Genomic DNA, 15,412 nt, shown 5'->3' on the forward strand with positions numbered 1-15,412 from the left:
AGTTTGTTTGTTTGTTTGTTTGTTTGTTTATTGTTTATTGAACATATATAAAACATACAATAACATGACAAAATGCAAACAAAAATTATGAAAGGAAAAATAAAAGTAAGTAATACAAACATCATCACAGTTATATGTTCAAAGGAGTAGGAAGAAGTATACAACTTATCTAGTCCTACCCCTTGTTGTGCAATAATGTGTATTGATCATTTTCCAATACCAAAGAGAAGGAAGAAATCTACATATCATCAAATACTTTTACCCTTATGTGTACTGTACTTATCTATTTATACACCTTTCGCTTTGTATATATATAATTGTTCTTTCTACTTTTTATATCAAATGACTCATATTCATTATATATACTGCATTTCTTGAATACATTCAATAAGTTGTTCAAAATCCAGAACAAGAACAAAAACATTTTATTGCGAGTCACTGAATTTTTCTTCCTGGCTTCGCCCACACCCCTAACAAAAACTCAAATTCTATCCCATTTCGTGTCACCTATCTGTGTAGGATACATCGTTCAAATGTCCTAAATATTGCCTAAATGAACCTAACATGACAGCTTCAAACCAAAATGGCAGATTTTCCTGTTTCGTTCAGGAAATGGGTTCGATTAATACCTCTTAGATTATAACAACTATCTCTAATTTCAAAAAGCTTCTGGATATTTTGGCAAAGGAGATTGTTATGTGCTTTATACATTAATTGGGCAATTTTGAAGTCAACCAGGTCATAGAATTTCATTGTATTTAATTTGATGAATAGTGGATTTGTGGGTTCTATATATTTAGACCTATTGATTATTCTGATTGCTTTTTTCTGTAGTTTTAAGACAGGGAGTGTGTTTGATTTATTATAAGGCACACTGTTGGCTTTTGAGAAATTTGAATGCTTTTAGGTGCACCTCAGAGCGCAGAAAATGTGGTTTGTTTAAAAAGTTAAACAAAGGAAGAAAGTCAAATTGAAAACACACCCACATCAAAACTTTTTAGCTAGCCAATACACCAGACGCATGTGTATCGACCAGCAAAAATTTCCACAATACTGCCCAAAGCAAGACAATTACAGTCCCAATTTATTATTTTCTTCATAGAGGAGCCGCTACTTTTGAGTGGAAGCGCTTGCCGGTGGCGTGATGCACCGGGTGACTCATTTTTAAAGGCGAGTTGCACGTGGGGGGCCAACAAGGTGAAGGTTTTTTGGCCTTGACTGAACTGTGCACCAGTAGCATTAGCATTCAAAGCGATCGGCGCAAACTGACCTGCTTCAGCGTCTCAACTTGGGCATCTTCTTGTTTTAATTCTGCCGCCTTTGTTCAGCGCATGTGCTCATCTCTCCACCTGCAAAGCCCAGAAAAAGACAGCCATTGAGGAAGCCGTCAGCATCAATCCAAACAAGCGCGACGGCCGCGTGTTTTCCTTCAGCTTCGACGCTGACGAGGAGGTGGCGGGTGAATTCTCATTCAGAGGATAAAAAAAAAAAAAAAAAAAACCTCCCGCAAATCCCTGACGAACGGAAATCGAAACGCTCCATCTTCAAGGGGCGTAGTGGTGAGATTAGAGGACCTTAAAACGTGGCCGTGAGAATAACGAGCAAAGAGTAGCTGTGTCGGGCTGGGCGGTTCTGTTCTGTTCTGTTCTGTTCTCAGGCCTGGCAAACACACACAACTCATGGGCGGCATGAGGCGACAACGGATAAAGGAAGGAGGAGGAGACCCTTGAGATGTATGGAGGCAGAGTCAATCTGAACCTAATGACTGAACTCCACCTGCAATATTGACAAAATCAACCACACACAGTTCACATGGTTGAATGCATTCGGCTTGTCTGGGCAAATAGAAGATAATTAACTTTGAGGATGTTTGGCCATTTCCAGTTTGCTTACAAATGTGTATACACACTTAAAAAAATAAACACACTGGGATTTCTGAGGAGAGAATTGTTAGCCTACGTTGGCTGAATTATTTGGACATAACGTGGCTTTACAAAAAAAAAAAAATGGACTCCAAGTCATTATTTTCCTGAAGAAAATGCTTGATTTAACTTCATTCTGGTCAAATGAGCATTGTTGAAAAAAAAAAAACAAACAAAACCAAAAAAAGAAAAAAAAACCCACTTTATCTCATCAGATTAAATATGCTGCAGTTCCTGGTCACCCCGTGAAGCTGACAAAGAGGAAGTGGCAGGAGGTTCAATAAGAGGGCACCAAACAGATGGTGGTCTGAACGATGGCATCCTGGTGGGATATGGCTGGGCACCACACACACACTCACGCGCACAGGCACAAGGACGAATGTGGCTTGTAAAAATAAGGATCAAGTGCATTCACGCGCTAAGGATGAAGGCAAAAACAAGAGACCATTGAGCATAAATAGTAACACAAATTTAATACAATGAGTCAGGTCAGATTTATTTACGCTGATCAAATTATTTAAAGTAGTAGATCGCATACAGTTACCTTTGAAGTAACAGGATCCATTCAAATTTGACAGTAGGTGTACCACATGGATCCCTTCTAAGTTATCTATTGTTTTGGTCATATGCGTACAACCAAAATTTCGAGTTGCCAATGAACGCAACAGATTTTGAGGATTTAGGGGGAATATCAATTTACCTTTTGTCTCTTTTTTTTAACTCAAATGAGACACTTGGGCACAAATGTTTGTCCACCCCTGCTTGAGATGCTCAACCTTGTAACAGTTTGGGATTTTTCATCATAGTTACTATTTATTTTGTTTTGACTTTTGTTGTTTGAATTTTAGTTAGTTTTTCAAGCAAATTTGTTTGTTTTTAATGATTACAGAAAAAAAAGAGACATGAGCCAAATCAGAGGGCAATAAAATGAGCCTCCATACGCTATAGTGCGATATGGAAATACCCATCTCTGTGTTCATAAATCTCCTGTGACACAATCAATGGGCAAAAACGATACATAAAAGATGAGGCGGTTTGACCTCTGCTCCGGCAAGGAGGCCGGAAGAGGGATTTTTTTTTTTTTTTTTTTTTTTTTTGCACAGCGATATGGATTCAGTTGGGGTGCACTTTGAAGTCGCGACACATGAGGATGGCCTGCGGAGGGGCTTTAAACCTCCGAGACCTCTGGCTCTGCTCACTATGAGTCAGCAGGCGGTAAGAGCCGGGCCCCCCTATGACGCAACATGTTTGCTTGAGAATGATACAGAACCGCAAGTTTTGAGATCCTGACCTTCGCGATGACGCAGAAGTCAGTACAACTTGCGACACGCGGATTTCTGAATACAAATGACAATGCACTCTTCATTCTCTCTGTACATAGTCCGGTTTGTTCATTTCATTTGTGGACTTTAATTCAACGCCAAAAGATATCGCAATTCAACACGTTCCGAGCGGTCAACAACACACAGTTGGACCAGGTCAAAATCCTCGAGCCCAACAAAAAAGGATTTTCTTCAGGCTTACATTTGTCAGAAATAAAAACGTTGATAACTGATTAATCGGACAATTAATTTAAAATATATATACGGAAGAATAAAATTATTTTTGGTCCTTCAGAGCTGACAAGATATGAATTATAGGCAGAATTTGAGTGTTTTACAATATTTTGTCCGATTTAACTGAACGGGGTTTTTTTTGGCCAATTTTTTTTGGGGGGGGGGCAGGGGGGGGGATGTTTTAACGACATTGGGGGGGGCGGTGGTAATCGTCAAAAATGAGTTTATACACAGCAAGAGCAGTAATCAATTTTCCTCATCATGCCTCTCGCAAACAAAATTAAAAAAAATTGTTATGTGAGAGCTCGGCTTTAATCGGTGCTTCATTCTCATGGAACCCTCATGAATATCCTTGCCAGTTTGGGATCTGTCCCTCGACGCACATGTAATGTTGCCAAAACAATCCGATATGGAAAGAAAATTGGCCGAGCAAACGTGGCAGAAGCGTGAGGGAGTCGTTACGGCGTTCACCTTAGCAAGCCTGAAATGGATATGAATACCGATGTGACTGAGAAGAATTAAAGATGCTGTTCTGCGCTGGTGGCCGAATCGCTCAATTCTTAATTATTTCGCACTCGCCCTTAGTGCCGCCCAGCAGCTCATTCCCCCCACTGCCCCCCCCCAATCTGCTTTCTTGTCACTCGCCGGCTTCTGGAAGTCCGCCGAGGGGCTGCAAGACATCTGTGACTCACTGAAGTTCAGATGTGAGGAAGACTGCGAGGGGAATCAAAGCTGTCTAAAGCTTAAATGTTTTGCTCGCTAGTAGAAACTTTGTAGAATGTGGTACTTTTTGCGAGGGATAGAGACAGAACCCGGCTATGAATAGTGAGAAAAAGGCAGACATTTAGCCGATGATACAGATTTAAACTCTACCGACCATTTGCAAGTACGCTTCTTGATGACATCACCATCCTGTCACTATGTACTAATGGCTTGTAGCACATCTGAACGCATGTTACCGACTGCTGCAGAACTACCTGGGGAATGCTACGCGCAAAGCTAACTCGAGTCCACAACAGGCTAGCTAGCTGGGCTAAACGCTGTCCTTTCGCGGTGGCGAGCCGCTCCTCTAAATCACTAATCCTCACCTCCATGGCAGCAAATAAATACACTTTTGACAAGTATTGTTACAACTAAAGGAGGCTGATGAGTACCAGGAAGAGAAAGAGAACCGATGCTAGCTGCTAAGCAAACGCAAAATACGGAGTGTAGAAACCCAAGAAGACTCAGGGCTTGGGTAGGAACTATGAACAGCAAATTAGCAGGTTGATTCAAAACTGCTAGCAAGATTTGAATGTAGCCGCACTTTACCAATCCCTCCCATGGAGTTTCTGACCAAAGTCCTGCCCTCGCGGACAAGCACAATTCTCAAACTTCTCATAAATAATTCATCATGGCACACAATTATGAGAGTATTAGTTGTGAGAAACAGTCGCAGTGAGAACGCTGTGTCCAGCTTCAACAGCAGCGCTAGCCATCCTGAGCTAGCATTAGCAGTGCAAACAGCGCGTCAACTCGACACTCTTGTTAGCGCTCGGCTTTATCTGCGCTCGCATTCAAAAGATATCAGCCTTCTCCTCTCTTGTACGCACTCTTTGCAATAATATTACTTCTTCGAGTCGCTCTATTCCGCGGTCAGACGCTTTTGTCCCCCCTCTCTCGTGCTTAATCCGTGTACCTCGCTGCCCTCACTATATTTCCCTCCCTGCAGACAATCTCGCTCCATCTTTCCACGGCTCATCACTCTGGCCGACTCGGTCAGAATAATAGCCGCCATCTATCAGAACATTTTCTATAACCGGGGGGCAATTTTCCGGAGCTCGCCTCTCGCCGTATTGTAGGGAGCCGGCACTGTAATTTTAACAAGAAATCTGATGCGTGTCAGGTCTCCGGGTCTGCAATTTCATCCGAACACACGGCCACGGCCTGTGCATGACGGACGTGGGGATGAGGTCTATATGCTAAACAGGCCAAGGAAGAGGAAGTGGGCTCGCTGATGAAGCGGACACACAAGCCAGGCGCGCTAATCAGGCCAAATCAATGCGAACTAATCCCGCGCCAATTAAGGAAGGGCGGACGAGGGTCCGCAACCCATATCAATTTCTTTCCCACTTCTCTGTGTGAACTCATTGATTTGAGCGCCCTGTGCGGAAGGCAGACAAATGAGAGGATGCAGTTATGAAGGTATGAAGGTTTTTTTTTTTTTCTTCAATACGCATTTAAAATTGCATTGATGAGCAGCCACACAATGCTCCTCAGCTCACCAGCCAAGTTGCTTAAGATAATGAAAAAGGACCAAGGTCGTGGAAACAAAGCTGGTGGATCGTACTTCGGTCTCCTCTCGATTGTCTTACTATAGAGGGTGAACACAAATGAAAGATAATTTGATTCCAAGCCTGTCGTTTGACCCGCTAACTATGTGTTGACTAGGGAGCAACTTTGACTTCAAGCGTCAGAGAATAAAACAACTTTGGAATAGTTGTCCGACATTCTCGCAATGCAATGTTAAAACATGTTCTTGTAAAAATAAATAAATAAAAAAATTAAAAAAAAAAAAAAAAATTAAAAATATACATATTTCATCAGTTAAGAATGCTGATGGACGGCTGCAGCCTCCAACGGCCCGAAGGCCCAACAAAGACACGAGCAGATTTAAAGTCAATGAAGGAGAGGCGGGAGAGGGAAAAAAAAAAAAGAGCATCAATCTTAAGGGATTTAGCCCCGATTTATGAAAAAAAAAAAAGACTTTTATAATCTGTATTTAAATACAAATCAGACGGGATCAAGCAGAGTAAACATGTCAGCATAACAAGCGAGCATAGAACTGCGTAGTATGATAGATGGACTCTCTTGCTAGGATCGTCTGACTAAAATGTTTATTTAGTGGGATTTGTGAGTGGGGGGGGCACGAGAAAGAGTGGAAAACTGAATTTTTTCATCCCCCACTGGTACTTGATGTAGTTTCTCCTCTCTGGAATTCGCAAATGTGATCAAAAGATACTGTAATCTTACTCAAAACATCTTCACTGGTAACATTTAATTGGCTGCAGGGATGGTCTGGTTCAAATGTTGGATTTTTGACTTCTCGGCAGAGGCAGACCTATATGGCACTTGAGAAAGTTTTTCAAAACACGATCTGTGATCTTAAACAATGTTTCACGAGGAGCCTGGCCGGAACAAATGAATTCAATTTCCCCACCTTAATTCAAATACTGACTGAATCATCATTTGAATGATGAAGAGCACGAGAAGAAGTTGGCCTTGACCAAACCGCGTGGGTTGGGCGCTAACAATGCAACTCAGCAAGAACAAGGTGAACGATGCGAGGCGGCATCGCTCAACACATCAACAGTTATCTGAGCTGGCCCGAGAGCGTGCGAGAGAGAGAGAGAGACAAGGTTAAAAGTTCAGGGCGCACCACTGCCGAGTAAACATATTAATCAAATATGAGCAGCCGTTATCTTGCTATGCTAATGTTCCCTCTCTCTTATTTTATTTTTTTTCCGCGGATCCACGAATGTACATTGCACAGTGACTCATTTGGCCCCGGCCGGGGGCGCCGCGTTCGTGCTCCAAAGGTTCGCACGGCTGGCTTCTTCTGTGGAGCCTTTGACAGCTCCCGGGAGTTTGTTACGCACGCCTAGCCCGGCCGCGATTGCACGGACATCCGCAAACGGGAGTGGGGTTGAAAATGTAATCTGCTCTCATACACAGGACGCGTTTCGGAAAGTTCAAGGAACTCCTAGTCCGCTATTGGAGACCTGGCACCCAGAGCAAAAACCACGAGGAATTGTACAAAGGTTGCGCTTGCATTGTTAGCATTTAGCTAAACAGCAAAGCTTTTTGGTTTTTTTGAATTCACATGGTGCACTTTTGGGTGGCCCGGTGGTCCAGTGGTTAGCGGGTCAACCACACAATGCAGTCGTGGGTTTGATCCCGGCTGCGGCCTTCCTGTGTGGAGTTTGCATGTTCACCCTGGGCCTGCGTGGGTTTTCTACGGGTAATCCGGATTCCTCCCACATTCCAAAAACATGCATGGAAGGCTGATTGAACGCTCAAAACTTGTCCCAAGGTGTGAGTGTGAGCGCAGATGGTTATTCGTCGATGTGTGCCCTGCGATTGGCTGGCAACCGGTTCAGGGTGTTCTCCGCCTACTGCCCAGAGAGAGCTGGGATAGGCTCTCGCATGCCTCGCGACCCTTGTGAGGATAAAGCGGAGTAGAAATGGATGAAGGGGCACTTCTCTAGTTTGATGTTGAGTTTGATAGTCGACTTCAATAGGGAGTGTCAATGGAAAGAATTGTTCACTGTCCACCAAATTGACTTTATAATTGTTCAATACATGAATTATAAGATTTCGAGTTGGCACGTTTATTTTGAGAGACTTACAATTAGAAAAAGGCACCACTTCGGGAACGTACGTAGTAGTGGAAAACTGACATCTGTGAGCGACCGATATGGTTCCTTGCCCTATAAAAAGCACCCCCGCAAAACGTAAACCATTCCAGCGCACTTGAAACATATAACGGCGGCATCATCGCGCCCACTATGTGCTCATCCACATCCCGCCTGAAGGATCGGCTGGATCTCGAGCTGGGCTAATCTGAAGCGAAGGTAGTTGGGCTATCAGTGGGGAATATTACACGTGCTGAAAACAAAATGAGGCTCAGAACGGACAACGCAGCTCAAACCTGTCGCGAACGCGTCCGACGCTCCGATGGCACGGCGATATAATGAGACCAATTAACGCTGACAAAAGTGCTTAGCGCTGCACTGATTTGCATCGAACTGAGGGACGGAGATGATGAAGCAAACAAATAACGTACTGGCAATTGTTTTCAATTTCTGCCCAGGAGGGTTCATCATTTCAACTCATCTGGCTACATTTTGACATCAAATACGAGCAAGCCGTTTGTTTCCGTATCGCAGTTTGTCCTCCTACAGAAACCATATTAAAATATATTTCCCTCTCCCATCTTTTTCCATTTTCAAACATTTTTGAAAAAGCTCCAAGGAGCCACTAGGGCAGCGTTAAGAGCCACATGCGGATCCAGAGCCGCAGGTTGCCGACTCCCGGTCTAGCCAAATATAAACGCCAATCTCAAGGATTTCTAGGTTTTTTTTACAAAACACTTCTGTTACAAATCCGATGAAATTAGCCAGAACATTCTCGACTTTTTTTTTTTTTTTTTAAACAAGGTGCAAACCTCCCTACAGGAACACCACCAAAAGCATTTCCCACCACTCCGATCTCAGGCTGGGGAATAAACGTTTGTTGTCGTTTTGTATTCTGATCAATGCACACAAATACGACATTTTTATTTGGATGCAGATTATTTTTAAAGCATTTTGTTCAACGTTTATTCCGATCCATTTATGATAAGTGTTCAGGGGGAAATGGTAGCTTACTCCCTCCCAGAATTTATTATAACGAGGCGTGCGGGTAAACTATCTCCGTTATTTATTTATTTTTTTTAAATCTCACAGCGGGCAATGACAATGAATTACATTCTCTGGCATTTGGAACCGGGAGAGTGTCCCGGTTGTGCTGCCGTTTTAAAGGCCAGTGCATCCAACTACACTGACTTGAGTTATCCGAAATCTAGGAAAAAAGAATATTGTCTATTCCCGTTTTCACCGTATTTGTACTTTGTGTCTATACTTTCATTTCCCACCACTGGCCTCGTATAATGGCGCCAAGTACATTCTTCCGTCGTAACCTCATAAACGTCTTAATGTAAGTCGTGGAGGAGCTGGGGAAATGCATCCCCATCCGCGATAAACATGCGCGCCCCATCTCCCCGCCCACACGGCAAATTATGATGACAGTGACTGCTCATCCCGCCGGCTGCTGCGATGTCAACGCTGGCCCAGATTTTCATCAGATTATACAAATGACATCATCGAGTGGGTTTGGCTGCCCTGGACAAACATGTTTGCATTGCCTCAATACCCGAGTGCATCTCAAAGCCTTCAAATATCTCAATATTGTAAAAAGCACCCGAGTGTATTCAATAAATGGGATTCATCGATGCAATCAAGCTGTCTTATTCAACAAAGGCTTTGGCGTGCCTGCTCACACAGAAGGTGCATCTGTTGTGAAGTGAACCCGAAGGGCCATGTGCGCTTCTATGCATATCTGTCCGGAAGAAACGTACACCTTGACATGCAAAAATTAGCCTCGCCGCGCTGCTTCAGAACGCAGGTGGCGTGACTTCTGTGGAGCCACTGTCACTGAAAATGAGTACGGTTCGATGGTTGGCGATCTTCACTGTCCTGCTGGGCTAAACATGCAGTGCCAACATCTATTTGTCGAATCTACATTGCACCTGGAAAGGATTTCGTTTTCTTTGCGTTCATGTTGGAATGTGCGATGCCACTTTTTTTTTTTTCCCAGACCGATTCAGTACAAAGTGCTGATATCACTCGTACTTTTTATACATAAAATATCAATGAACACAATGACAGATAATGAGCAAGTAGTCAGGCCAACTACTGGCTTACTTGATTGATTGTTTTTGCCTAAGTTTTGGTGGTTGATATCGGCATCCTTCATGAGTACTCGATACCTTGAAATAAGGCCGGTATCTGTTTTATACCGATGCCTGGTATCAGTACTCTACCATCCCTACTCTTGTGACATGAAAAACAAGACTGAGAAAGAGCTAGCAAGGATAAAATAGGAATATATTCACTTTGTTTTTGTTTACTGGTGTTCGACATTAGTCCTTGAACCATGTCATCTTTTCTTAAGAATGCGACAAACTTTTTTGACCAATCGGGTCACTTGTACCTCAGTTCAACAGTATGAGATGTACAAGGACCACTGGGACCAAACACCATAACTTCTGTTTTCTCTCCGTTGAAGTTCAAGAAGTTTGGTGCCAACCAGGTTTTCATTTTCCATCAGACGGCACAAAAAGTGGCCTTAAATAGACAGTGCCCTTTTTGCTAAGTGAGACATAGATTTGACTGTCATAAGAAAAGCAGTTAAATACCAAGCTTACTTGAGATGGAATCAAGGGGGAGCAAATACAATGAAAGGGGCACCAAAATTGATCCCTGTGGAACACCATACAACAGTGGGACAGAGTGAGACACAAGACACCAAAACCTGCTTAGACAAGGGTTTGGTGATTTCTGACATTTGAATTAATGGTGAAAATGTGAGCGAGAGCCCACACATTTCACTGAGTGTGCTTCCCACTGGAGGTACGAGAAGATGAGCTGATTTTTACAATTATTGTCTGTGCCAACCTTTTTTTTTTCATAGCAGCTCAGGGAGGAAGGATCACTCTTGACACGTCATGGAATAATTAGACCGGATAATCTTTTCAAGAAATGCGAGAATCAGGTCCGCAATGACATTGAACAGAAGGGGAGGGCGATGTGAAAATGAGGCCCAATTATCCCGGTGTGTCTACCCTGCTTTGAATTTTTTTTCAAAAGTATTCAGTTTAATGTCAGACATACAGCGTATTAGGCAATGAAGCCTATTTACTAACGTATGTAGATGTACAAAATGGATCCCGCATGCCTCCGCTAGTCCTGTCTTGTCGTGTGAAACATTTCCAAGTATTATAATGAGTGTCCTCCAGAGGCTTGGCTTAAAAGCGTTGCGGTTCATCACGTGTGTGTTTGTGCAGTCTGTCAACGCCTGCAGTGTGGCGGCTCATCAGCGTGATTTTCAGCCGTGATGCTTGCTGCCTAACCACACCCCCACCCACATCCCCGTTTTCATTCCCATTGATGTTTGCAAACAAGTCAAACATGCAAATCTAAATTCTGCCCTTTTGGGCTCCGATTTATTCTCCGGTAATTTGCTTAAGTATATGCGGCAGATTTATTTTCACTTGGCAGCGGACACTTGTGTAGGTGTTGGGGAAATACTCCAATCACTCACCGCCATAAAAACGATAATTACCGCAGATGAATCGTTAGCGGCTCTTCTCTCACTCATCTTATTGGTAGTGTTGTGTTCTCAGCCGTCCAAAAGATAACTCGCGAGCGACGACCCTGACGAAGCAGTTGTTTTCTGCTGCCTTTGGACTCTTCTTCCTGCGACGCCAGAAGGCTGTTTGGATGTGCTCAGAGATGCCGGTATTTCATGCTTTCGACACGCAAGGCTTTCACTCTCTGGATGCCTGGCAGGCGCGGTGAGCATTTGGAGGAATGAAAACAAATAACTGCCTCTTCTTCTCGACAACTTGCCAATCGCGCAATAAAAGCTTTAATGCGGACAAGTACGTCGTGTTCCAGTGAGGTTTTCAAATTACACACGCCATCAATCTGGCTGAATTGGAGCATTTTGTTTTTTTTTCACTCTTCTGACCTAAGTCAGCCAAGGACCGATTCTTAAAATGTCGCAGAATGATCATCATGGCCGATTATCCTGTGGTGCAGGGTGTGTGAAGGGGGATTCGTCCTCCCTTATCTGCTCAGAAAAAGCCATAAATTACAAACATGTTCAATATTTGCGATGTAGGATGTTCCCAAGAGTGATTCGGAACAGCCACGGGTGACAATCGTACTAGCTTAACAGGTCACGCACGTCACTCACCGCAACAAAAAAGACGGACGTGTTTGCGACCGCAATCGAGTAACTGTCACAAAGTCACTCTTCTTCTTTGTATTTTGCAGTTATGTGGGTGCCCTGTGGCAAAATGCTGCCTCTCACAGGTCAGTCTTGGAACTACAACAGACATCCAGTTTGGGGGGAAGGAGATATGCTGGTGCCCGATAACGATATCGTTCTACGTGCGGTGTGCTGGTCATCTCAAGAACAATAAGAAGACATGTGGCCATTTAAAAAAAAAAAAAAAAAAAATTGAAAGATGTTACAAATCACCCAGTCGTCTGCTTTCGTGGGGGCCCATGGAATGTTCTCGAAACAATGTCTGCCTGTTTCCTAGCTGGGAAAAAAAGATAAGGGGTCATGTCCAACTGCCTTCCCAACCTAAGCCTGGATGTTTTGGTGAAACTGCAGCTGGCCAACTGAAACATGAGTCAGACCCAAAACACAATGCAGCGTCATACTTGAATGTTGCATCTTTCTCATAAAGACTTGGCCGGCTGCTGTGTTAGCAGCTACATTAGCTTGCTTGACTCGAGCAAATCTCCTGCACTACAGGCGGCATTGAAATGGAGATGTTTTTGTTTTTTTGAGAACCATCTGCTGGATTTCAGAGCAAATCGGTGCAATGGCCCTCCTAGGAGGGAGTGCAATGTTGTACCCTAGGAGACGTATGAAGGGTGAAAGTTGGGCGAGGAGTGACAAGTTGAACGGCTCAACCTGACAGGTGTGAATAAGGTGCAAAGCACTGTGTGAAGATATGGGCCAGTGTCAGATAATCTTAAGCAAACATATTGCCGTTTCCACGCTATCATTACAGCCCTAAAATATTTGGTTTTGAAATGTTTTGGTAAGTAGCGGCATATATAATATTAGGTACCTTTGTAAATGTAAAAAGAAACTAAACAACTCCAGTTTTGTACAATAAAATAAAAATGTAGCACAACCATAAAAGTACTTATTTCTCCGCCAAAAATAGTCGCTACTTTCGGTGTTGTTTTCTTCTTTGAGAAGTAACATCAGTTTGGAAACAAGTTGTTATTAGCCATGCTAGAAAGCCATGTTATCTACCTCGGTAGCAAGTCTAGAATATTTATTTGGCCAATTAGCCACGTGGCCATTTAAAAAAAAAAAAAAAAAAATTGTAAGATGTTACAAATCAGCCAGTGCATACAATCCTTTAGAAACGTATTTTTTAAAAAGTACCCGTTTGTATTTTCCAACCTATGAAAAGAAATGAAACCTATGAAAAGGGCAACAGTTCAGCTGCCACCTATGCCGAGATGTCAGCTTCAAAGTCTGTCTGAACAGATTCCAGGAACTAAGTGAGACGAGAATGAATATTCGACAGTCGTACAGATAAAACACTTGAAAAGGAGCTCCGGGATCTTTGGTTGCTGTCAGGTGCGCGCGGTCGTTTGATGGTATTGTCAAAACTACAGAGGCTGATGCTGAACATCAAGTTAACGCATTTCGGCATTCGGGAGGGGGGAAAAAAAAAAACTGCCAGCGCGGATAGAGTACAGATGGGATGCGGCAGGATATGTCAGCTGAATCGACGATTATTAATTTCTTCATATCCACCGTTCAAAGAGAAGCCTTCCAAGCCCTAATACTCTTCGACAATTTTACATTCAAAAGCCAACAGTAGAACGATAAGCTACCTGTAGCTTACCGGCGAGTGTTGAGAAACCTTTATTCTGAAAATAGAAACTCTCGAGGATACCTAGCTGGGAATCTCACTCCATCTGTTGTAAAAGAAAGCGACTGAAGCCTTTATGTCGACAAATACGGACAGATAAAAACTGCTCCAAAAACACACAAAAAAAAAAAAAAAAAAACACACACATGGGGCACAGTTGCAATAATAAGCTAACTTTGCCAGGCTAGGGAACCTCACTCAATATGGTTTAAAAAAAAAAAAAAAAAGCTGAGACATATTCATACGTAAAACATGCGTTCCAAAAATATAAAAGTCCAGCGAAAGCAGAAAGCAGTGATGACATATCAAAGAACTGTTCCTCAAGAACAAAAAGAAAAGCGCTAACTTTGCCAACTGAGGGAACCTCATTCTATTCACTTTCCGCTGGTCTGTGCTGGAAAAATATACTGCTCCCTAAAAGTTGGAAAATATCAACAACTGCTTCAAAGTCTCACCAAAAAAAAAAAAAAAAAAAGCGCTAACTTTTCTAGCTATTGGGAACCAACTCCATTCACATTCTACCACTCTGTGCTGTCATATGGACCTTGACCAATAGTAACGTGAGTACAAAAAGAAAGGCGCTAACTTTGTCAGTCTGGGGAACGTCACTCCATTCACTTTTGACGAGTCAGCATTTTCAACGAAAGCAACTACAGCCGATATAAGATCAGATAACCTTTATTCGTCCCACGCTGGGGAAATTTGTAGTCTTCCTTATATTCTTCCTTTAAAACAGTGACCTCAATTCACGCACCTGGGGGAACCTCACTTCCTGTTAAACTTTTTTTTTTTTTGTCCAGTCAAGCAAATATGTGCATTGGCGTTGGCAAAACTTGGCGGTGCAGAGTGTGAGGCGCTGTCCTTGGTCCTGATCTCTTTTTTTTTTTTCCCACGCTGCTGCGGACACATCCATTCAAGCTCTCTCTCTCTAATTGGGACACCCTCACACAGTCGGGCGCCCAAAACCAAACAAAAACAAAAATCAAACCTCCCCTGCCCCCCTCCATAAATCTCTCGCCCTGAACTCAATCCAAAAGCACTTTCATTACGTATATCGAGATTATCCATACTAAAAATGCTGCGTCTGGAAAGGCTCAGTCACAAGCACAGACATGAATGGTGACCTGGAAAAAAAAAACAAAAAAAGTCCAAAAATGCTAAACAATAACAAGCCGGCTAATTCCGGAACGGCAGGATATCAGACTGATGACTGACCTCCAGCTGTCTGTCCATTTTCTGCTCAGAAAGCTTGTGCGGGGAAAAGAGCTGATGACCTTTTTACTTCGACGCCAATTTAAACACGCATAAATCCAGGCGCTAAATTTCTGTGTCTGACACACACAGACACACACACACGCACACAAAGTGAAGGTCAAAAGGACAAAAAGGAGGGAAGGTGACATCACCGCTCCTCAACTTGTAGGAGGGGGAAACAACACATAGTATAGGGAAAAAAAATCATATGCCTGCTCAGAATAAGCAGCATCTCGGACAAGAGAGATTGCTCAAAAAAAGGGACTTCAAGCAGTTTATTGCCACGCCCAAGGTGAAGTTGTCAAACTAAACATCAAACTAAGAGAATCATTGAAAAGATTTAAACAACCGACAGCTTCATGCCAACAGAGAAGAACAAATGCCATTGACATGTTTGAAATGAATCC

General features: G+C 43.0%; 1 long non-coding RNA gene across 1 annotated transcript in view; it reads right to left on the reverse strand.

Annotated features, from left to right (window-relative positions):
* Positions 1-1,192: 1,192 nt before the first annotated feature.
* The window catches only part of LOC109524257 (uncharacterized), a 110,963-nt gene continuing 96,743 nt past the window's right edge, over positions 1,193-15,412 (reverse strand). The window contains exon 10 of the long non-coding RNA XR_002169929.1: positions 1,193-1,349. This is a non-coding gene — a long non-coding RNA (uncharacterized LOC109524257). The remainder of the gene's footprint in view (positions 1,350-15,412) is intronic.

This window comes from Hippocampus comes, unplaced genomic scaffold (genome assembly GCF_001891065.2).
Source record: "Hippocampus comes isolate QL1 unplaced genomic scaffold, H_comes_QL1_v1.1 scaffold527, whole genome shotgun sequence".
Taxonomy (NCBI): domain Eukaryota; kingdom Metazoa; phylum Chordata; class Actinopteri; order Syngnathiformes; family Syngnathidae; genus Hippocampus; species Hippocampus comes.